This window comes from Camelus bactrianus, chromosome 23 (assembly GCF_048773025.1).
Source record: "Camelus bactrianus isolate YW-2024 breed Bactrian camel chromosome 23, ASM4877302v1, whole genome shotgun sequence".
Lineage (NCBI taxonomy): Eukaryota > Metazoa > Chordata > Mammalia > Artiodactyla > Camelidae > Camelus > Camelus bactrianus.
Genome location: NC_133561.1, coordinates 3,736,747 through 3,760,648, shown reverse-complemented (window position 1 = coordinate 3,760,648; position 23,902 = coordinate 3,736,747). Strand labels below are relative to the sequence as shown.

At 44.1% G+C, this 23,902-nt stretch overlaps 1 protein-coding gene across 2 annotated transcripts in view; it reads left to right on the top strand.

Annotated features, from left to right (window-relative positions):
- Positions 1 to 23,902, top strand: part of CRB1 (crumbs cell polarity complex component 1) — a 128,721-nt gene that overhangs the window by 61,077 nt on the left and 43,742 nt on the right. The window lies entirely within an intron of this gene.

Sequence of the window (23,902 nt, the reverse complement as noted above, 5' to 3'; positions counted from 1 at the left end):
GCTGACCTGGCCAAACTCCAGTACCATTCATTATATCTTGCCTTTCTCAGTTGCCCTTGAAATTTTAATAAGGCCCTGTATTTCTTCTTTTAACCCACTTTCCTGATACTGCTTGGAGCGGCCATCCAGCTGTGGCCTTTCACTGAAGGCGCTAGATTCATCTAGCCGCGAAGGGCATCCCTGTATCTCTTATCCGCACCCCCCAGAAGCAGGAAGACGCTCAGAGAATTGGTTCCAGTGGAAAGATTTAAACTGCTTAGACAAGTAGGTAAGCAAATCCAAGTAAGATAATCCAGGTTCTCACCGTGCCTTCATTAGGGAACGCGAGAGAAGCCAGCGCCCAGCCGAGCACTTAACTTCAGCCACAGTTAAATTCTGCGAAGCCCAAAAGGCAAAATGCTGCAAGAAATTAAAACACTGGGAAGCGTTGCACCGAGATGCTTCCAGATCATCTGAAGCCTTTTTTAAAGCCTTTGAATTCTCACAGTTGGCCCTTGGGCGCTTTGATCCATCCTGTTTGAACGCGTCACCACGCCAAGTCGCACAAAGCAGCCCAGCAGGACCGAGGGGGGCCCAGGAGCCAACGCAATGCACGTCTGCACATCTCTCCCCGATGAACTTGTCCTTGTTGGTGGAAATTTTTGGCATGCAAATCACGCCTCTGAAAGCAGCAGAGACGGGAGGAGGTTCCTCAGCACCTCCCTGCTTCCAGTGAAGGATATATTTCTTTTCATGATCCCGCTATCTCCTCTGACAACCATTCTCGTTTGAATTATTACTCTGAGATCCTAAAAGATCGTCTGTTACTGTCAGTTTTACGCGTTCATGTAAGTAGCGCCTCACTAGTGCCTTTGGTCAACGGCTATTATGCGGGTCCCTCATCCTGATTTATTCTCATCCTTCCCCCCATTTAATGTTTTAGCCTGTCCCAGCAGTGTGTATGGCAGTAATGAGAATTTTTCAGTGATTTTAAGGACTATATTATTATAATGAAGAATTAAGAGGAGAATGGATTATGACAACACTTGGGTCACTCAGGTTGTCTGCTTAACCCCCGTGTACTACATGTTTCATAGGCAAATTTAGGTTCTAACTGCTGAGAAAATACACAAATCTAGTATACTTTCAGATGCCCAGAATAAATCATTATTTTCTCTAGGGCCCACAGTGATGCCTTACCAAGGTTTTCCCCAGGGAGAATCAGAACGTCAATTTAATTTGTATGCGTGTAACTAAAAGGGCTTCCTTGATGAACATCACTCGTTTTTGTCCCTGCATCATCACCTCTCTAGCTGTGTAAAATGTATGAAATTGATTTGGTCAAACCAGGAATCTGTAGAAAGTGGTTAAAGGCACAAGAGATTACGCAGAGAGACTTCGGTGTGCCAGACGACAGCGCGCTCGTGGCAACGGCAGTAACGAGCTCGCTCCTGTCTTAAACTCACGTAAAAACTTCCCACGGCCACTTAACTCGCAGGAAGAATCTTGGAAATTTACACGCTGATTGGCAGAGTCAAGTGCATACCGATCAGTGAGATAGTCGAACTCCTTACAAGTGCTCTGTCCTATTTAATGTGAGGACGCTGAGTGACTGATGGGCTTGAGCGGGTAACAACCTCTCCCCAACCTCATGGGTTTGATGCTCTCCCAAGGGCCTCTCCTCCCTTAGGTTGTAAGAGGTTTGACTCAATCTGTAATTTCCCAATGCACACGGTGTGCCTGGCCCTGCGCTGGGCGTTCCTTTATTCAGGAGAGGGAAGTGAAACTGTGATGGAGATTGTAGTACGTTCTGTGGGGCCAGAAACTTCCTTGGTGTAAAGGCAAATTATTCTGTGTCTGTTCAGTTCCTCGTTTACAAAATATAACGTACAACACAGCGCTTGTAAGGAGTAAATGAGTTAGTACGTGCAAAGTGCCTGGAGCAGCTCCTGGGGCAGAGAAAGCCCAGTGTAAGTATTTTCCATCGGCATGTGTCCCCCAGCACGTGCGGGCAGGGACGGTGAGGTTCACTGTTTCCAATACCCGGCACCGCATCTCATGCAGACTTGATAACCAGTAAAATGTGCGACAAACAAACAGTGAATTAATGAATGAATGAGTTCAATGAAAAAGTCTCACTTCTTTTAATGACAGATAGACTTTTCAAATGTATTAATTACTTACTGATTTCCTTATTTATTGGCATAAGAAGGCAAATCTCAGAGAAGATGCTTCAGCAATGATTCTAAGATGGGAAGGTGTTTTGCAAAGGACCATCTGTGGATTAAGCAGCCTGTTTTTAATGTCAAATAAACCTGTTTTTCAATTATATCCAGCAGAAGCTGCAAAACAAAAAAATGTGCCAAAACCAAAATTTTCATTGAATAAAAAAAAAGTCACACACGTATCTATCTGGATGTACAATAAAAAACAGTTAGATCATGCACTCAACAGACAGTTATTAACAGCAGACTTCACGCCAGCGACTGTTATATGTCCTGAAAATACAGAACAGACAATAATCTCTCCCTTTGTGCGACTCACATTCTGGGGGGCAGAAAGAAAATAAAGGTTCTTACAAAGGAACTCAGTGTCAGGGTACATTTTGCTGCTTTTTAAAACTTCTCTGACCTCTCAGGATGCAGTCCTGCCCCAAATCAACCTTTCTACAGGAATTAGATTTAGGTTCTGCTATAGCAGAAGTAGAAAATTGATGACTGCCCTGAAAAATCTCCGAGGCTAGGGTTATTTTTGGTGCAGAATTCTGGAGCTCTGTTTCAGAATCATTCAAGGACTTCAGTGGACCCAAAGGCACATTTTGAGAATTCTTGGCCCACGTTCTTCTCCCAATCTCACTTGCTTACCCCTCCCCCACCCATCCCATGCACATCCTTGGTTTGTGCAGCAAATGCATCTTCTTTTAGTCAACATGTAAGATGTCCATATCACAATGGCATTTCCATATGAACCCAAACGAAAGTCATCTGATGCTTGGGAAAGCTAAAATAGGGAGGTACTGACAATTCTCTGCTGGAGACTTTCTAAGCTCTGTCTCTGTGTTGCCAGATGAGCACAGACAGATGCACGTGACCTGGCTACCCTCTCCGCCTCTCCACTCACCTGCTTCTTCCAAATTCCTTTACGAGACTAGGAAGTAAGCTGAGTGTGCCTAGCGCTGGTCCTGAGGGCCAAATTGGGGATCTGATGCATGTAGAAATTCTTCACTTTTTCAATAGAACTGCTACTTCAGTTGCTCTTTGTTAAATGTCTCCTGTACGAAGACCCTTTTTAGAAATTTTAGAGTTCAAAGTTGGAAGACATGTCTTTGGACAGTGGGATATGCCACTTCCTTCTGTTGGACAAAGTGACCTCAACAGAGTCAAGACACTTCTCTTTTTGCCTTGGCCACCATGAAGCTCAGAGTTCATTTTTCTCTCTCCTCTAAAGTCCTGTCATCCCCATGATTCACGTTTCACAAATGAGGAAACGACTGCGTAGAGAGATTCAGTAATTAATTTTCCAGGGTCACCCAGAAAGCAAATGGCCCAGCCGGGACCTGGACCCAGACCACCAGGCTCCAGACACTCCCAGGTCTGCCATGCTGTTACCTGAAGGGAGAAATCCAAAAGCCTGGCCCTCGGCCCCCTCTTGGCCCCCGGCATCAGTAGCTACAACTGAAAATTGCCCTGCCTGTTCAGATGGTCCCCAGGTGTCCGCGGGCGGTTCAGTGTGCGACCTTTGCCCAAGTTCTAAGTTTACAGCGTATTATCTTTTGATGGGAGTGGTGGCATCTTAAATGCTTTTTCTACATTCTGTAGGTGTCTCTGCTTGAAGTTAATTAGCATTCACGAGTCCCTGGGGTCTTGGTGGCTTCTGGTGAAGTCCTCCGCGCTGACGATAAAATGGCCAAATGAGCACAGGGCCGCCTTTCACTGCGGGGCTCGTGCCACATAAACGCAGTTTTACCTAAATTATTCCCCAGAGAACGTCACATTGAATTGCCTAGCGTTTACGGGTGGCAAGGCCGCGGATGCCCGCATCTGCATCTTCACATTGCTCCTTGCCCGTGTGCAGGAGTCCCTGCCTTGGAGAGATGTGTGCCACCTGTCCCGTCACTTCTCTCCTCTCCCGCAGAGATGCTCGCACAGAAAAAAACAAAAGCAAAACGAATCTCCTTCATTAAAGGTGGAGAGACTTTTAATAAAATGGGACTTGCTCTGTACATCAGAGGATCCGCAGAAACCTTTGAAGGGCTTTCTATCTGAGGAGTTGCCAGGGAGGAAAGGGTTTGATTTAGTCAGCCAGTCGGCTAAGCTCATTAATTCAGGTAACTTGTTTCTAAGAAGGGAACTTCCCTCTGAAATGTTACAACTGCAGACATTTTCTTCCGTCTCGCACACTCTGGCCTCTGAGACAGACCGCGGCTGTTAGTCACTTGAATCAGTTGTACACTTGTACGTTATCGTTTGTTACAGCTGTGCTACTGGTTCTGAAGCTGTGATGTAAATGAAAAAGGCGGTGGAGAACTGCTTTCCCCAAAACAATGGCTCTGTCTTTAAATGTAAAGATAAACGAGGCATTTTTGGAAACTGGTTTCTGTCATTCTCTTTGAGGGTCTGTCAGAAAAAATACGTCTGTGATGTAAGGTGTAAAATTATGAGTAGGAAGTAGTTTTCAGGTTTCTCATCTCTCTTGAGTATTTCTCCTCCTATTATCCCAACTCTTCAGGGTACCAGTTTCAACAAGTTATTTATAATAGTAATAATAATATATGAGAATGTATTATACTATAATATTATACATTCTATGTAACATATTAATGATAATAGATCTATTAATATATTGACATTAATAGAGCTATTTTCATTAATATTAATTATATTATCGTCTATACTATTATAAATACACCATTGTTATTATTAGTGTTATTATTACTCTTACAGTTTTTAGGCAACCTTTAATTCTCCTGGATTGGGGGAAGGAGGCCAAAGGGTACAGACTTTCAGTTAGAAGATAAGTAAGTCCTGGGGAGCTAACGTGGAGCCTGGTGACTGTAGTTCACAAGACTATTTTATATAATTTAAAGTTGCTCAGTGAGTAGATCTTAAAAGTCCCACCACACACACACACACACACACCTGCACACACACACACACACACACACACACAATGACGTGAGGTGCTGGAGGCCGTCAGGAACCCTCCTGTGGTAACCATCTCCCAGGACGTACGTGTATCATGTCGTCATGTTGTGCACCTTAAACTCACGTAGGCTTTTATATCGTTTGTATCTCAGTGAAGCTGGCGAAGAGAAAGAAAGTAGGCTGATTAAGATATTTAAATCCCCTTTCTTTCTCATAAAAGTGACAACCCAGGAAGCTCTCCTTAATTCTCGGTGCTCAGGTGTCTTTGTACGTGAAAACGCTTCCTACGGCAATGATGGTTTTCTAGCCCGAGGCCTGTGGAACACGCTGGGACAGGCCTTCATGGAAAGGTTATGCAAACATGCTTACTTATCCATTGCAGGTTCATATATTTTGGAGCAAAATTTTAAAAAATTCCTAGGAATTGTCGAAATACTTCCCCAAGAAACGATTTCCCCAGGCAAGAGCTGAAGGCAGAAACAGGCTCCCAGCAGACAGCAGGCAGACTTACATGCCAACTGCAATTAGAACAAGCAAGAGGCTTCACCTAGAGACCAGAAACACAATTCCTTTCACGGCATATTAGAGACATCCCAATCTCCCCCTACAGGGGCGTTCATCAACAGCCAGCGTTCTGAGACTCCCTTAAGAGGTTGTCGGAGTGAAAACGAATCTGTTTGCAGTGCGGCATCGTCGGGCAGGGAACCTCACAAGATCGTTTGCCTTGTTGGCCTGTCCACCTGCTGTAATAACTGTTGACCCCACAGGCGGCTTTCGCCCGACTTTGATAGAGGGGCCGAGGGTCCACGGCTGGACAGAGCCTCATAAATTTCTCCTGATTTCCTCTGATCCCTTCAGAGGGGTTGTTAATGGTATCATTCTGAAGAGCATAAAGAAAGCAAACCAAGCTTCTGCCTTGAAGTTGTCACCATAATGGAAGATGATTACATCAGAAGACATTCAAATGGAAAAGAATGTTTGGAGTTGTCTTGTAGTTTCCTGTTAACAAGCAAAGCGAGCGCCATGTATAACTCCACAGACCAGCAGGCGGCTTTGCTCCTGATGGCCGCGTCCTGAAACTTTACAATTAATCCCACTCCTGGGTTTTGCACATCCGAGCTGCTGACTTCTTGTTTATTGCAGTTGAGCTTAGCCCGTTCCCAGCAGCGTATTGCCATGACGGAAAGGCTTTCCGAGAGATGCTGGTGAGTTGGATTGCGGGTGCAACAAACCAGAACACACCAGAATTAAGAAAACTGCCAGGAGGGAAGGGTTAGACCCTCTCAGAGGAAGGGGCACCAGGGTGACAAGTCCAGTTCAAGCCTTGGATGGCATTAGTATCTGAGAGGGCCCAGGTCGGAGCGCGATCTGCTTGTAGGGTTTGCGGCTGAAACCTGGGTGTCTCACTGTAGCGGCCCTCAAAGGCACATTTTATTCCGAGGGACGTATTCAAGAAGCTGTGAGAAATTAGGGATGAAGCCAGGGAGGGCTTTCAAAGCAGATATTGGATACAGCATCCGGTGGTGCCTGAATCCCAGGAGAAAGGAGCTCAGGAATCCTGGTGGCTTCCCACCACGTACGACTGGAGGGATCCGGAGAGTGTGGCTGACACCTGAGGGCGACCGTCTACTCTTACTCCACACCTGAGGTGCTGATTTTTCTCTCTGATGACAAGGCAAAGGACCAAAGTCACATACGTACAGTTGTATATATATGTATGTGTATGTGTGTGTGTGTGTGTGTGTATATATATATATATATATATATATATATGGTTTTTATATTTTAAAATATGTATTAAATGCATAATTTTCCCACTAGCAAGCGAGGAAAATCGCTCCTAATATCTTCCTCTAGCTGAGACCTCAGAGATCGCACGGCTGGATGGGAAACCTGCAGGGTCGCTGGGTGCTAATTACCGACAGCTGGAGCAGGCGGGGGCTGGTTGGCGCCTGGCGCCGTGATGAGAGCACAGATCATTTGCTTCCATCATTTCCATATTTCAGCCCTTTCTACATGGGCACCCTCTGAACAGCAAAGAAACAGGTTCCATTAAAAATATACGGAATTACGGGCTTAAGCACAATGTAAAAATAAGCCCAACTTGGGAGCTGGCCAGATTGGAAAAAGCATATATTAAATTTTTTTTCTTTTGGAAAATAGTCCAAATGGAAGCAAATCCATTTCACACTGATACTTGGGAGGTTAGCTTCTCTTCCTCAGGTATAGTCATTATTTCTCCTGCTGCTGTTACTAGATACCCCTTTTCCAAACTCCGCTGCAATATTGTTGAACGCCCAGAAAGGACCCAAAAAACGAAAAGCAGAAAGGGTAAGGGGGTGGATTGTTTTCTCGAAACCACGGCTTCATAAAGCTTGGTACACAGACCAGTGGGGCACTGAAGCCTCACTTAAATGAATCAGTGTGACCACAGAGAGAGTGTAATAAAATATAACCTGAAAAAATACCATGGATCAAATATAAGACGTGCAACCGGAGACAACCTCGGCAGGTCTCCGGTGGAGCAGGGAGGCTGCCCTCCCGAGGAAATGAAGTCCTACCGGAAATGAGCAGGTGCAGCTGCAGATTTGGGAATTTCATTTTCTGGGGCTGCCACCACGGTAGCCAAGTGGGGGGATCAGGTTACAAACGCAGGTCACCCTCAAACTTGGCGCCTGGCACAGTGATGCCTGGGGAAGGAGGTCCTCGCCGCGGGCCCCGGGGTGAACAAATGCATCTCCTGGGTAGTCGGATCCAGACAAAATCCAAAGGCAACTGGCTGGTTGCATTTCTCTATTAGAACAGAATTATCAGTCAGGACTGGAAGTCAAGCAAACTTTTTCCCATAGAGTTAAAGATACAGATTTAAAAGCGGATGAAACTCTTAAAGCACATGCAACGGAGGCCCAAGAATGAACCCAAGACAAAAAATAGAATTGTTTGCTCAGTGTTTTCTCTTTATTTCTAGAAGTAGTCACAGCAACTAATATAAACTACTGTCTCCTAAAGCGAGGTTTGCCGCTGCTAAATTAATAGGTCCACGATGCCAGCCTGTGTGATGTGCTGGGTGAGAAGCCACAAGCGAGGGCCCGGCGATGGCATAGCAGGAGGAGGGGGCCGCGGCGGCTGAGAGCTCACATTTGCTGTTAAAGAGCGGGGGTGTTTTCCATTTTCCTCTGCAAACCTGGATGCACACACCAGGTACCTCAGCACTACGAACTGCTTAAAAAGTGGTCATTTTTCCAAAGGATAAAAATTCACTATTTGAGAGGTGAAACCAATGGGAAAAAATACTGTTATTTTCCTAAAAATGGTCTAAGCGGTTAAAGGATTTAAGTAATCAAACTTTTACCCCCCAAAATTAAAAAATATATTACCCAAATGGTTCAGACTATGACTACAGATCAAGTTTCCCCCAATGGAAGTTAAAGTGTTTGGGTTATGACATTTTATTAACAACCACAGTCCTTGCCAAACTCTATTGCCATTAGTAAGAATGGAATTTGTATGAAGGTTAAGTCACTTTTTTTTCATTCAAATCTGCAATGATGATCTCAATTTTAAAATCTCACTATATATAAGTACTGCATAGGCATCCTTTTAAAAAATTCCCACAACCTTTATGCAGTTTTGGATGGTATTATACATATATCTATAACGTCTATGTGGTGTAGCTATTATAAAAGTACTTATTTTGTACCAATTAATAAAATTAATTATAATTATATGTTAACTTATTATAAATTATAATTTATTTTATGAAAAAACCCTAATGACCTTAATCTTCAAATTTGCTTTTTGCTATTTCCTTTCAAGGAATCTTCTTTTTTTTTTGTATATATGTATTTTTATTGAAGTATAGTCTGTTTACAAACTTGTGTCAATTACAAGAAGTCGTCTTGATTTCAGTTTTATTTAAGTCGGTTTCAACACAGGGACACCATTTGCAGTCAGTGACAGGAGTAGCTGTCAGTCTTTGTTTCTCCCAAGGTGGTGCTAACATTTTAATTCCGTAGGTTGTCAGAATCCCGTTTTATACCAGGAGAGCACATATATTAGGCTCCGCTCAAACGAGATGGAGTATCTCCAAGTCGTGTCTCTGTTCCATGGCTTTGTTAGCTCCTAAGGCAACTGGAGAGATAAATAACTCTGACTCACTATGCGGTCAAGGAGCACTGTTTACACCTCTTAGTTTTCATACCCACCCTGGGGTGTCATTTACTATTATCAGCCTTGTAGGGAGAAGGAAAGTCTGGCTTCAGAGGCTAAGTAACTCACCTGAAGTTCGTTTCCACTTAAAGCCAGAATTTGAACAGAACTGCTGACGGATGTCTCCAGAGCAGATGCAGCAGAGACACTGTGTGAAAGAAATTACTGTCCCAACGCCATCAATGAAGGTCATCTCGGAAACTTGATAAGTGTAATCCAACATTGTTCCAAGTGATAGCTGAATGGATTAACTTTCTTAGAAGGGTTTCTTCTGACCCCAAGTAATGTATGTTCTATCTGAAGCTATTTGAAACCCTGGAACTTTCTGTAAATGGAGACAGGAAACAAATTATTCACAAGCCAGAAATATTTTCCCACCTCAGGTGGTGCCTTTGAGTTGTCTGGGAGATTGCATACTATTCACTAAGGAACTGTAACAATTAACAGAGAAGATTACCTCGAAATAAAGCCCCAAGTTGGCACAGGAGAGAAACACTGTGTGAAAATAAGAGGTTTGGTTTCTACGTTCCCCTTTCTTCATCGTCAGAGAATCCCCGATCGTCTCTGTGCTCCCATCCTCTGCTCAGTACCCTTTTTCTGCTGGCCAGTCCTCCAGGCTCTCCACACCCTCACACATGCACACGTACATTCACGGCTCGTGTACATTTTCTGTTCTTTAACTGATGCCGAATAACCACCTTGAGTAAAACAAGATACTGCTGATAGTCCAAGGATGAGGCCAAGCCGTCCTGTGTGCCTGACTCCTCCCAGCTGGGATACGGAGAGCTGAGCAGGAGCAAACACAGCAGGGACGCTAATTGTCCGTATGTTTGAGTGTGAGGATCTGAAGGAGATATTAAGTTATTAAAATGGAGTCAACAACCCAAAGGGATATAGACACATAGGGAGAATCCACAAAGAAAACAAAATCAGATGCAAATTGAAAGACAGCAAAGGGCTGAGTTCAAATGAGGGGAGAAGAGCAGAGTCTGAAGCTCAGAGTGACAGGCTGTGAGCCTGTCGCAGGCAGACGGCGGACACAGGTAGCACCAAGGTCTGCGTCGTGAGCAGCCACCGGCCCGCCCCCCAGCCTATAAGCAGCATTTCTCACCGTCCAGTCGGCCCAGCGCCGTCAGGGGACTGCGGACAAGAACAGGGATGACTTCCTTGCTTCAGGCGAGCGGGAACCCCTTAAGAACGAGAGGCCCAGAGACGGCCCGGATGCTGGGACCAGCAGAGGGCTGAAGATAACGCTGATCAGCGTGTCAAAAGATCTAGCAGAAAAGACAGACCATGTGCACACACACAGATTGCGGATTTCAGCAATGAGATGGCAATTCCAACAAGCATCAGCTATACCTGGAATAATTTTTTTTTAAATACACTATCAGGAATGAAGAGTTGCTTCCACGACTTCATCAATAAACTCAACACAGATGAGGAAAGAATCAGTGAACTTGAAGACAAGTAAATAGAAATTATCCAAGTTGAACATAAACAGAAAAAAAAAGAGTGAATTAAAAAAAAAATGAAAGGCAGAACATCCAACAGCTTTGGGACAATGTCAGATAGTTTAACATGCCTGTAACTGTAGCAACAGCAGGAAAGGAGGTGAAATGAATGAAGTAGTATGAAGGAAAGTGGCCAAGAATCCTCTAAAAATGATAATGAAAGACACTAAATCCCAAGCTAAAGAATCTCAGAGAAGCCTAGGAAGGAACCTCTGTCTCTCTCTCTCTCTCACACACTCCTAGATAATGTCATTTTCAATCTGCTAAAAACCAAAAAGAAAGAAAATCTTGTAGTCGGCCAGAGGAAAGAGTACGAACAGAGGAGCAAAGAGAGGAATTCCAGGAGACATTCAGGTCTTACGTCTGATGTGACATCTTTAAAATACTAACAAAAAACAAACAAAAGAGTCAACCCAGATTTCTCCGCTCAGTGAAAATATCTTTCAAAAATGAAGGCAAAACAAAGACTTTTTTCAGACAAACAAAAGCTAAGAGAAGGCATTGCCAGCAGCCTTGAGCTACTAAAAATGTTATATGGAGTTCTTCCATCAGAAAGGATGTAATGTCAGACAAGAGCCCGAATCTACACAGGGATAAACAGCTCAGTAAGTGGTTAAAAAAAAGGGGGGGGGGGGCAGTAAACGAACTAATGAATGAATTGGTGCGGTGGTTCTGCAGTTAGCCGGAGTTACCACTAGATGGTGCTGCATGCTTCACAGCGTCTGTTGTGTCTATTAAGGTGGGTCCGAGGTTTTGAAAGCAGGAGCCGCCAGCAAAAACCAAAGCAGATCATTTTAAATGATGGAATAAACAAAGACCACTTTAAAAACAGAAGCATTAAGCACCTCACGAAGCTCTTGAGTCCCTAAAGTGCTCTTGCAAAACCTGTCCTGCTCTCTTCTTCCGGAGTAAACCATAAACCACGCAGACAGAAGAAATGAAAGTTCCATTTAGTCTCACTTTGATGTATGAGATTTCTCACTCAGATACTCATTCAGCCCTGATTTAAGTTTTCTTTTTTAAAATTTGACTCCCAGAGACTTGGACGCTTTTGTATTTGCTTTTTGAAATGCAATGTCTGTTACATTTTCTAAATTAAAGCAATGTAAAATATACTCATTGTAGAAAATTGGGAAAATACAGAAAAAAGTGAGGAAAACTGGAAACGGTCCTAATCCCACACCCTGACATATCTTGATGTATTTCTCCTGTTTTTCCCTCTTCTCTCTCTCTCTCTCTCAAATATTTTCTAAAAACGTGGTTTGGTTGGACTATGTAGCTCTGCAGAGAAGGCTCTGCCTTGGTAAATCAGAGTTGCAGTTTAATGAGCAGCACGATGAATAAAGAAAGTAACCCTTTAGGATTTTGTGGACAGAGATTCAAGTGAGAACTCTGTCCCTTACCAGCTGTGTGAACTTAGCCTTTCTGAGACTCAGCTTCCTAATGCGTCAGTGTGTCTCTCCTTCAGAAATGTTAATAGGAAAAAATGAGCCAGTGTTCAGGGCCCAGTGCAGTGACTCAATTTCAAATGTTGCATAAAAAGTATTACATTTTGTTTGCAAATAGTTCTTCTTTCCAACAGCTACAATTTTTGTTTCATCTTTTCTTAAAATGACCAACTCTGCTGACAAACCTCATCAGGTATATTTGAGTGTAATTATGTGGCAAGATTAACTAATGTGTTAATTAATTATAACTGCATGTAATCGAGTGCTAACTCAGGCTGGGCTCCTGGTTTCACCTTAGTCTGTCACCACCATTTACGTATTTGGTAAAAGACAGAGGTGCCGGCTGTGCTGCCCTTGCGAGCTTCCATCTCACTATTCCCACAGAATGTTATTTTCTAGAAATGGGTTGGAGTTTGCTGAAATGATTTTTATCACCTACTAAAAGAATCATGTTTTTGTCTTTCACACGTATTGATGCCGGCTGTTGACAAGTTTTCTAAGATTAAATCGTATCTGTGTTTCTGGACTGATCATAATTTTGAGTTGCTTCCTTTAATATATTTTCAAAAAGATTTCTTCAACTCTTTTTTATTATGTTTATTTTTAACTGTGATAAAATACACGTAACAAAAATGTATCTTCTGAACCACTTTTAAGTGGACAGTTCATAGTGTTGAATACATTCATGTGGTTGTGTAACCAATGTCCAGAACGCCTGTCACCTGGCAAGACTGAAACTGCATACCCAGTAACAACTCCCCAGTGCCCCCCACCCCAGGCACCGGCAGCCAGCATTCTATTTTCTTTGTCTATGAATTTGACTACTCCAGGAACCTCATATAATTGGAATCATTCAGTACTTGTCTTGCGACTGGCTTATTTCACTTAGCATAATGTCCTCAAGTTCAGGCATCAGGAGCGTGTGTCAGAATTTCTTCCCATTTAAAGGCTGAATAATAGAGCATTGTGTGAATGGATTGTGTGTTACATTTTGTTGCTTCAGCTACCCATCGGCAACACTTGGGTGGCTACTGCATTTTGACTACCATAAAGAATGCTCCTGTGAACATGGATGTACAGATATTCCTTTCAGACCCTGCTGACAATTCTTTGGGGCATTTACCCCAAGTAGGATTGTTGGATTATACAGTAATTCTATTTTTAAATTTTTTTTCAGTTTTTTATTGTTTTCCAGAGTGGCTGCACTGTTTTACATTCTCACCAACAATGCACAGGGTTCCATCTTCTCCACATCCTTGTCAACACTTGCTACTTTCTGTTTATGGCAGTAGCCATCTTAGTGGGTGAGGTGCTGCCTCATTGTGGTTTTAATTTGCATTTCCCTTAATGCATGACAAATACACTTTTTATTTTAGAACAATGTTGCACATCGCAGATTATTTCAAAGGTAGTAAGTACAGAGTTCCCTTGCGCTCCACACCCAGTTTCCTGTTACCGACCTGTTACCTTAGTATGGTACATGTTTCATAATTAATGAACCACTATTGATACACCATTGTTAAGTAAAGTCTGTACTTCATTTGGATTTCCTTAGTTTCCCCATAATGCCTTTTTCCCATTCCAGGACCCCATCCCGGACACCACATTGCATTTAATTGTCTTGCCTCCTTAGGCTCCTCTTGGCTGTGACAGTTTTCCAGACTTTCCTTATTTTTGATGACCTTGACAGTCTTGTGGCGCACTGGTCAGGTATTTTGTAGACTGTCTCTCAGTTTGGACTTCTCTGGTGTTTTTCTCTTGATTAAACTGGGGTAGAGTGCTTTTCGAAGCGGGACCCCAGAAGTAAAATGTCCTCATCACATCAGATCAAAGACGCACATCATCACTATGACGGACTATGTCGATGTTAACTCTGCTCACATGCCTTGAAAGTAGTGTTTGTCGGAAATTAGAAAAAAAAATTTGGTATCTTATTTACAATAGTACTATTGAATCAACATACATAAATAAGATTGGTTTATAATCTTCTTTTTTGGGTAATCTTACATTGAGATGCTGATTTTGTGATGGGTAAATATACCACTTTGAGTATCTTTCCATTTTTCTCTGGAAGAGATCATCAAACGGGGATTATTATTAATTTATAAAAAACTGTTTAGTGACTGAACCTTTCGCTGTTAACAACAAAACAGACACAGCTATTCTCTCGCTCTGCTCCTCATTTAGTCAAGTTTGAGCTTTTTTATATTCCAGGAAATGATACATTGTTCTCAGATTTTCAAACGTATTACTCTAAAATTATAAATGATATTCTTTTATATATTTTAATTTTGTCCCTGTTTTTACAGTATGTTTGTATTTGTTCTGAATTAAATTTTTTTCTTGAGTAAACTTATTAACTGTTTATTTATCTTATTTATATCTTTTTTCCCTCCACGGAAATAAACACCGATAGCTCTTGAACCTCTCAGTTCCCCTGTGTATTATGCTTTTTCTGTCACTGATCTCTGCCTTCATCTGTATTGTTTACCACTTCTGATCTTTTATTATTTTTTACTTCTAAATTTTAAAATGTAAACGGTATTTATTTTTATTGTATTTTTATGACTTGCTTTAGAAAACAGCTTCAGCCATTTTAGATGTTTTTGCATATGTACCATTTACATTTTTTATTGTGGGAAGAACATGTAACATGAGATCTACCCTCTTACCAATGATTTTTAAAATGTTGCTACAGCAGTGAACATAAGATCTATCCTGTTAGAAAATTTGTGTGTAAAATACAGTATTAACGACTCCAGGCTTTGTGCTGTAAACTTCTAGAACTTACTCATTTTGGGTAACTGAACTCTGTGCCCTGCAACTGATACCCGCCCCCACCTCCCCCCCACTCCTGCCCCTGGAAACCACCATTCTCTACTCTCTGCTTCGAGAGTTTGACTACTTCAGGCTCCACATTTAAGGAGGTCGTGCGGTGTTTATCTTTCTGCCTCTGGCTCGCTTCCCTTGTGGAGCGTCCCCCGGGCTCGCCCACGTGGTCACGCGTGGCAGGCCTCCCCCTTCTCCGAGGCTGCGGCGGAGGCTCAGATGGCCACTCTTTCATTTCTGGCTTCACGTATTTGAATCTCGTCTCTTTTTCCCTTGGTTGGTCCAGCCGGGAGTTTGTCGATTTGGTTTATCTTTTCAAAAAACCAATTCTTAGTTTCATCAATTTTTTCCTATTGCTTTTATTGTCTATTTTGTTTTCTTCGGCTCTAATCTTTCTTTCCTTTCTTCTGCAAACTTTGGGCTGAGTTTGTTCTCCTTTCCCTAGTTTCTTGCAGTGCAAGTTTAGGTTGTTTATTTGAGATCTTTCTTCTTGTATAATGTAGGCATTTATCACTAGAAACTGCCTTCTTGGCACGTTTTTGCTGATCCCAGAAATCTTGGTTCGGTGTGTTTTCTTTTTCGTTTGTTGTAAAGGACGCGACTCAGAAACATCAAAATGGAAGAGAAGCAACGGGCAAAGGGGTGGTGACAGGTGCTCCAACCCCTCTCCGCACGGGCCACCCTCCCGGCGCCTTGGTGTGGTCCCCGACCTGGCAGTTCTCCGGCCCCCAGAGTTCAGGAATTTTTATGGAGGCTTTGTCACCTCGGTGACCCTGGAGGATGTGGGCTGGGGCTGGAAGTTCCAAGCTTCTGATCTCACCTTGGCCTTTCTGGTGGCCGCTCCCCATCCTGAAGCCACCCAGGAGCCCCCCAGAAACTGTGTCATTAGAGCAGAAGCCACTGTTGTCATCCAGGACATTCCAAGGGACGTAGGGGCTCTGTGCAGATGCTCTTCCCAAGCCCATACCTCAGGCGGTTACAAGTCTCAGAAGCTCTGTGCAGGCACCGGGGGTAGAGGCCAAATCTATGTGCTTTATTATGTCACGTAGAGGAACCACGTTTTCCTGTGACTTGTCACGACCGTAGTGCCATCTTCTAAGATGTTCTGCCTGTTCCTTTATAGACCCAAATTTGGGCCTTTGTCCTAGGAATCTGCATTTTAAAACACGTACCCCTACTAAGTGATACTTACATTAAATTTCAAAGTCACTACTATGAATGCTCTCCAGGGGGGTGGGGTGGGGAATGCAATAATAACAAGCCACAAAATACTTCAGACTCTTTCTGGAGACTGTTAGGCCTTAGGCGTCCGTTCACGGAGGCTCCGGGCATCTGTGAACGCCAGGTCCAGAGGCCTGAAGACTAGAGTCGCCCTCCGATGCATTAGACTCTCCTTTTATTCATGAAAAAGACTGAATGCATGTTTACTTTAACTCTGGAAACGTATGACAGCCTTGCACACACTGGATGCGAGACACAGACATTATCCTGGCCCGTGTACAGGACAGCGCACAGGACGCAGGACTATTGCGCAACACCTCGCACGGGGAAGCCAGGCCGGAGGCAGCCGCGCGCCTGCGAGCCTGACGGTGCGGGGGGGGCGCGCTAGGCAGCAAGCGGCGGCGTCTAAGCCGGGGCCGTGGAGACCAGCCCCCGACGGCCCAGGGCCGCGCAGCGCGGGCCCGGGGCTGGGCGCGAACACGAAAGCCGCACTGTGAGGCCGTGGGGGTCAGGCCTTGCCGGGTCAGGAACTCACTCGGCCTCGGGCGTGATTTCGTGGCCGTGCAGAACAAAATCTTAATAACCGTGTGAGAGAGAAGGGCCACCAGCACGGAGGGAGGACAGTCCCACCGCGGCAGGGGAACGCGGGCGGGGCGGGGGTCGGCGCCCCGGCCCGGCCCGGCCCGCGCGGGTCTCCGTGGCTCCCCACAGCCCGGGGCTCGAGCGCCCACTGTGACGAGAAGAGGGAGGAAAGGGCTAAGCGACAGCACAGCCGTTTCCGGTGATTTACTGCCCAAAGGCAGCTAGGATCGCTCGGGCTGACCTCGATCGAGTTGCTCTGAAATGACTTTTCAGAGTAAAGACGACAGGAGTGAGTATGTGGCTGCTGTATTTTCTACGTGGTAGTCCGGAAAATAACCAAAAATCACCTTCCTTTCTCCGCTGGGCTTCCAAGTGCGACGTTTGAAGTGCGAAGTCGAGTGACTCGCAGACCTGCATGCGAGGCTCTTGTACCGCTGTTTTGTCTTTCGTCTGAGGGACCTCAGCGTACTTTTCACACAACAGACTGGATCAGATCTTCCTCTGGGCTCAGTGTTTTTATCCAGGCTACTGTATGATTCTGAACAAATGTCAGGTCTAAGAGTGTGTGTGTGTGTGTGTGTGTGTGTGTGTGTGTGTGTGTGTGTGTGTAAGCAAAACTTTAAAAATCGTGTGAAAATAAAACAGATCAAAGGAGTGGATGCTGAGGAAACAGCCATGCCCCGTGCTATGAATGCTGTTAAAAGGATGAGTGACTGATAAATGAGTGAGGCACATTCATCCAGCACAGCTAAGAGGAAGAGCAAACAATCAACGAGTGAAGGAGCGCACAAGTGCAGCGTCTCCTGCCCTGCGTCCTTCCTGCTGCCCCATCACCTGGCTCCAGCGCCGCTGACCTGACTCGGTTCCGTGCCAGGGTTCTAAGAGCATGTGCTGGTCCATGGACGGGCACCGACACCTGCCTCGTCACGTAGTCACCACCTCTCAGGTGATACTTGCCTCTTTTCCAAGGCTTCCGAGAGACACGGCTCAACCTAGAGAAACTGCTCTAACGGTAAGAATTTCAGGTCCCGTGGCAGCCCTGCGGGACTCAGCGACCTCTCAGTCCATGTTGCCTGGATGAAATTTCTGCACATCCTCAGCTCTGCCTCTCAGAAAATGTTTAAAAAAGAAAAAAAAAGCACCAAGTCCTTTAAGTATGTCTCCAACACCTCACCTCTTCACATCACCCTGCTGTACACAGTCAAACACCGTTGTATCTTGGAGAAATCTAGTTATTCCTTCACAGAGAGTGGGATTTAAGCCTGGATGCATCACACAAATAACTCTCGCCACAATCCGTTAAGTCTACTGAAACCCCTGCTGTTTTCTTTAATTTCTCCTTCGCAGTTCCACGCATAAGTGAAGAGATTTGAAGTTGCCACGAATTTCTCAGCTACTATTTAAAAGCAAAGCAGAAAAAAAAAGTTACAAAACCAAAAAAATCCCCCCAAACCCGGCATTTCCAATGTTATGAAGAAAAAAATAAAATCAAGTAATAGAAGTTACCCAAAGTGCCCATCTGCATGCAGGGTCCCCCAAACTCATTTCCCTGTGACGAAAGCGTCCGTGTTCAGCATGCGACCGTCCTAGCGTTCACTGCTGTGACTTATAAAAGCGAGGCCCCGGGTGTCACGCAGGGGCTAAGAATAAACAAGGCTGCTTGGCGAGGGCACACACGGCCTTACCCTAAGCCTGGCTGGTCGGGGCGGGGGTGTGAACCGAGCTAAGTCCTCACACTCTCTGCCTGAAGGAAGAAGGTGACACCGAAGGACAAGCCCACACTCTTGGAAATGGTAGAAAAGCATCAGAAACTGGTCCTGTTGGCCTGAGAGGTGTCTGGATGGATACCTCTTTTTCTACAGAAAGATGTTTGGCGCTGGGACACAAGGTCTTCACATTTTAATGGCGATGCTCATAGGTAACGCGCTCTTTTCTCATCACTTGTAGAAGCTGATTAGTACCGTTGTTAGAGTTTTTAAGATGTTCACTTAGCACCTGCTGTTAATGCTGTATTAGGCACGACTGCCAGCTGAAAATTAGAACTTTTAAGTAAGAGAATGTTACTCAATGTAATGAGGAAAGGACTTATGCATTGAGCCCTTGGTCTTTATATTTTAATATTTTAAAATTTCTGTTAATTAAACACCTAGGTCAGTTAAAACAGAGAAAGATGAAACTTACTTATTTGCATATATGTTTTTGTAGAAATAATTTTCTCTTGGATGTTTCATTACGTATGACTTTGAATAAGGTGGGAATAAGACAAAGGTCATTTTAATAGCCAGTGATATTTATATAAACTTAAAATTTATGGCCTTCTTCTCCATTAATGTAATTTATTCTGATGTAAGTGTAGGCTACACCAGATAATAAGAATTTTCCCCATCGTGATTATTTTTGAAATACAACTTTATCACAGAATCAGATATTCAACTAAAAGAATTTTCGAAAAATAAAAGGAAGTGATCATTTTTAGTTAATTAAGTGAACTGACTTCATAAACAAAACAACAGTCAGCGTCAAGTAATCCACCTCACAGTATAAATACATGGACATAAATAGGCAATTCACTGTCGGCCGAAGCACCCAGTTAAGAGCCTGAGTGATGCAAGTAATCCCTCCGATGTCCCCTGATCCGTTTATCCTGACTGACAGCAGAGCTTGCTGTCCTTGGACGAGCCACACGGCCAATAAAAGAAATTCCAGTCTTCCCGCTTTAGTTTTCCAGGTTCATCAAATAAACATGTCCAACCTTACTTTACACTAGAGATGCCCACAGAGCTGACGTTAAGCCAGGTAGAAGCTTAAGTCACTGTGTATCGCTCTACTTCAGTGTCTTTTCTTCAACACCTTTCCTTTAGACCATTGACCCAAATACAGGCTTTCTTTTCGCTCTCTTCTTTTCCCCCAGGATGGCGAAACTTAAAACTAGTTTCCCTGTGTATATTTAAAGAAATACATAGTCAAGTGATTGGCAGTTCTTTTGTGAAAGATTAAATGTGTAAATGTTAGGAATTACAAGGAAAAATGCAGTAAAGCAACAAGAAAGAATGTGTGACCATCGGGCCTCCCTTGCCCACCAGGGACAGATGAAGGATACCGCAAACGCTCAGGAAAGAAATGTCGGGCTTCAGGCCTGCAGACCGTAGGCGCGGACAGTTTTAGTAAGTGCGCAGCATCTTCCCGTCTCTGGTTTCCTCCCACTTCACTCTGGGGCACAGTCCTGTGGGATTGGTCCTTCCGAGAAACTATGTTGCTCCTCCATCCGACAGCTACCAGTTTATTGGCCTTCAGAAAATACACACATAAACACACAAACAAATAAATGTAAATAAAACAAAACAATAAAAGCTGCCTCGCTTCCAGACCTTCTCCAGTCTGGCTTTCTCTAATCTTTCTGACTTGCTTTTCCGACGTAAATCTTCCAGGCCAACGAGATCACCAAACTCACTCTAAAGGCCGTACGGTTTTCCACTGGAGAATTTTTTCTAGTCAGTTATTTCCGCAGACCTCTTGGTCAGTCTCAGCCATTCATGGAGACCTAGACTGAATCCTCTCTCCACCAAGCCTCCCAGCCCAGCCCGGCCAGAGAGCTCTCTCTGCACAGCTACCGGGATGTTGCTTACCAAGTCACTCGGACTCCCGCGTACGCTGCTCAGTGCTTTCTCTTCAGCGCTGCCCTGACTTACACCGTCGTTTAATTTCTCACAAATGTGTCTTGCCTTTCCGTCAGACTCACTGAGGGCGGGACCAGCTTGTGCTCCACGCCGTCCACGGTATTTTATACATGCTAGCTATGTCATCAGTGTGTGTCTATTGATTTAATTTAAAATGTTGAGTTTTCACTGCTGAAGATTTATGATCATCTCTTATTCAGTGCTTTTTCCTTAAAACTTGGCTAAACCTTCCCTAATGCCCCCCTCAACTTTGATCCTCCCGTATTATCCACACGTTCATAGAGAAACCTGCTGTGTACAGAGTATTTTCTGTCTTTTCATAGACATGCGTCCTGTTATCCCACCGTGTTGTAAGCACGTTGAGGCCAAGTCTGTCTCTCCGACTTGGCATCTCTCACAGTCCTCTGCGACGGTGGGGTCTGGAGGACGTATTTTGTAAATTTAACTAAACAGTAAATTGACGTTTCAGCCAAGAGTCAAAATACGGTTGCTGTCAGGTACCAGAGTGGATGCTGAGATCGACTGTGTGCTCTGTGAATGTCCGTATCAAGACAGACAACATAATTTAGGCTTCTTAAATGTTTCCTCACTTTGAGGGAGTGTGAACATTCCTAAGAGGCAATCTGAAGGAGGGTGTCTGTCAAGAAGTTTCCTTGGAGAGACTCGCTGCTGCCGTAGGAGTTGTGCCCCTGCCCCCAAGCCGGGGGATGGATGGAGGCTACATTCTGACCCCGCGATGGGAAGCGAGAGCCGCTTCAAGGAGAACTCTGGTCTCACCTAAATTCGGGGGGAGGAGGGGATGGGCCACGTAGACTAGAGTCTCCACCCACCTGCGGAATCTAAAGATGAAAGGGCGTGACTCCCAGCCTGAGGCAGCAGGAAAGAGAGAAAGGAGGGACTTGCTGCCGGTGGGGTGGGAAATTGACTGTGTCCCCCTCCCAGGGGGGCAGAGGCACCTGGACCCTGGGGTCTTTTGGGGACTCACGGGAGGAACATCAGTCAGTGGCCAATGTAAACGGGCCCTGGTCCCTGTCAGCAGGTGCAGGAACCCCATGGGGCAGAGTCTGTGGAGGTCAAGTAAGCCTCAGAGAACCCATAGTGAAGGGGAGGGGCGGGGCAACGTGAGAGCCGCTGGTCCAAGGAGAGGAGAGACTGCCCCACAGAGCAAGGGGCCAGGAGGATGCGAGGACCTCGACTAACGGTCACCGTGACACTTCGGCCAGTCTCAGCGCATGGGACCGTCCTACGCCAGTGCCGTCAGGTGGAACTTTCTGAACCCTTCTAACACTCAGGTAGAAGTCTGGAGGTGGGAGGGAGGGAAGAAAGAGCAGGGCAACCTTCCAAGTCCTTGTCCAAGGCGGCCTGAAGTTGACCAGCAGACGAGGAAAGAAGATGCAGTAATAAACTGCACTGAAGCTTGCGGTTATCAGGACCGGCCATTCTGCTGATTGTAGGCTTTTAAAAAGTGATCTTAAGACTATGACTCAAGGCTGAACAGAAAAGACTTGGGGTCTGCTGGAGATTTTATCCAGAGATTTCATCCTGCCTTAAATATGTTTACAAGCACAATGGGCAGGAAAAAGAATGTTTTTCCTTGATTGCGACTCATGAGTTGTTCAGTATCCCTCTTAATTAAATGCTTGCTGATTATTTTCTATGTTCTCTAAACCCTGTGAAAATCAAATTTAAGTAAAATGGCTTCTAATACAAAAGTTTGAAATTTTCATAAGTTCAGTTAAATTAAACTTGCATCAGAATAGAGCCTGCAGCTCCTGTGTCAGTCCTCTGTTACCTGTAAGGGTGATTATACAACCAATAAATCAGTTCAATTTAGTTTTGTTTTTTTCAGCGCTGTGCAGGTGCCATGGGAGCCGGTGAGATATGTTCCCTCTCTTCACAGAACTTGAAATACTTTGGGATTAACAAAGATGGTATGAAAGCAATCCAAGCAGAGCAAAATATAAGCACGATATGATCCAATCAAGGGTCTAGATGGACAGTACGTAAACGGCCGTGGGCAAAGATTAACGTTGGGTAAATTTACCTGAAAATATACACTAGGAGAGCACTTTGGGCTTTGGATTAGATCAGGTTAAATGCAATGTAAAAATTTTACTTGCCTTACAAAGGTCGTCACTAATCAGCTCATTCAAAAATTAATTACCAAGTAACAAATGTGGGCCAGGCATTGTGCTGTGGTTCAGATGTACATTGGTAAATAAAACAGACTTTTCCCCTTCTCTCTTGAAGAGCACAATCTAATGAGATTCCAGCCTAATATGCTGTGCAGGTAAATCTCTCATTATGCAAAGTTATGCAATTTGTAGATCACTCGAGATGCCCACACTTTCTCTCTCAATGATGGTCGTGCTATTTGAGTTTGTCACTAGAGGGTAATTCCTTTGGTTATTACTTTTTAATTACAGCCAACACGTATTGAGAAGTTCTTTATATATCAAGCAATGTTATGAGCATCTTATGTGTCTTAACTCACTTAAATCTTTAAAGAGTCCTGTGGTGTAAATACTATTATTAGCCCCATTTTGTAGATCAGAAAACCAAGACACAAAAAGCAAGTGCAGCCTGCTCACAGCCCAGCTGGGAGTCGGAGCCAACATCATCCATGTAGGAGCCTCTGATTAAATTTAAAGGAGCACACATTTAAGCACAGCTAAATGGGAAAATAAGAAATACATGTGAAGCGGAGAGGGTGTAGCTCAGTGGTAGAGCACATGCTTAGCATGCACGAGGCCCTGGCTTCGGTCCTCAGTACCTCCATTAAGTAAATAAATAAACCTAACAATCATTTTTTAAACATTAAAAATAGAACTACCATACAATCCAGCAATCCCACTTATGAGTAGATATCCAAAGAAAGACCCATTAGTAGTCACAATAAACAAGACTGCACTAAAATATCAAGTGAAAAACAGAAGGTGTCCAGTTGGATTTTAAAAACCTAGAAACCAGATTGCAGAAGTGCCTTGGAGTTCAGACGTCAATCTTTCTAAGCCTCACTATTGCCTGTGAAGGAGAGCTAGGACTCTCCGCTTTGAAAACGTCAGGAGATTGCAGTAAACACAAACACGTAACATGCACGACGGTGTTGGCGAAACCTAAAGTGCTACACATGTGTCAGTTTTTGGTAACATTATTTGTTCATTGGAACTTCATTGAAAAGCAATGACCAGCACTCTTTTAAAATGTGTTATATTTCTTTTTGTTACTTTGATTAACTGAATTCTAACAATTCTCTAGTTAGGTATCTTTTTTATGACTTAGAATCAGGAAAAAAGAGTAAA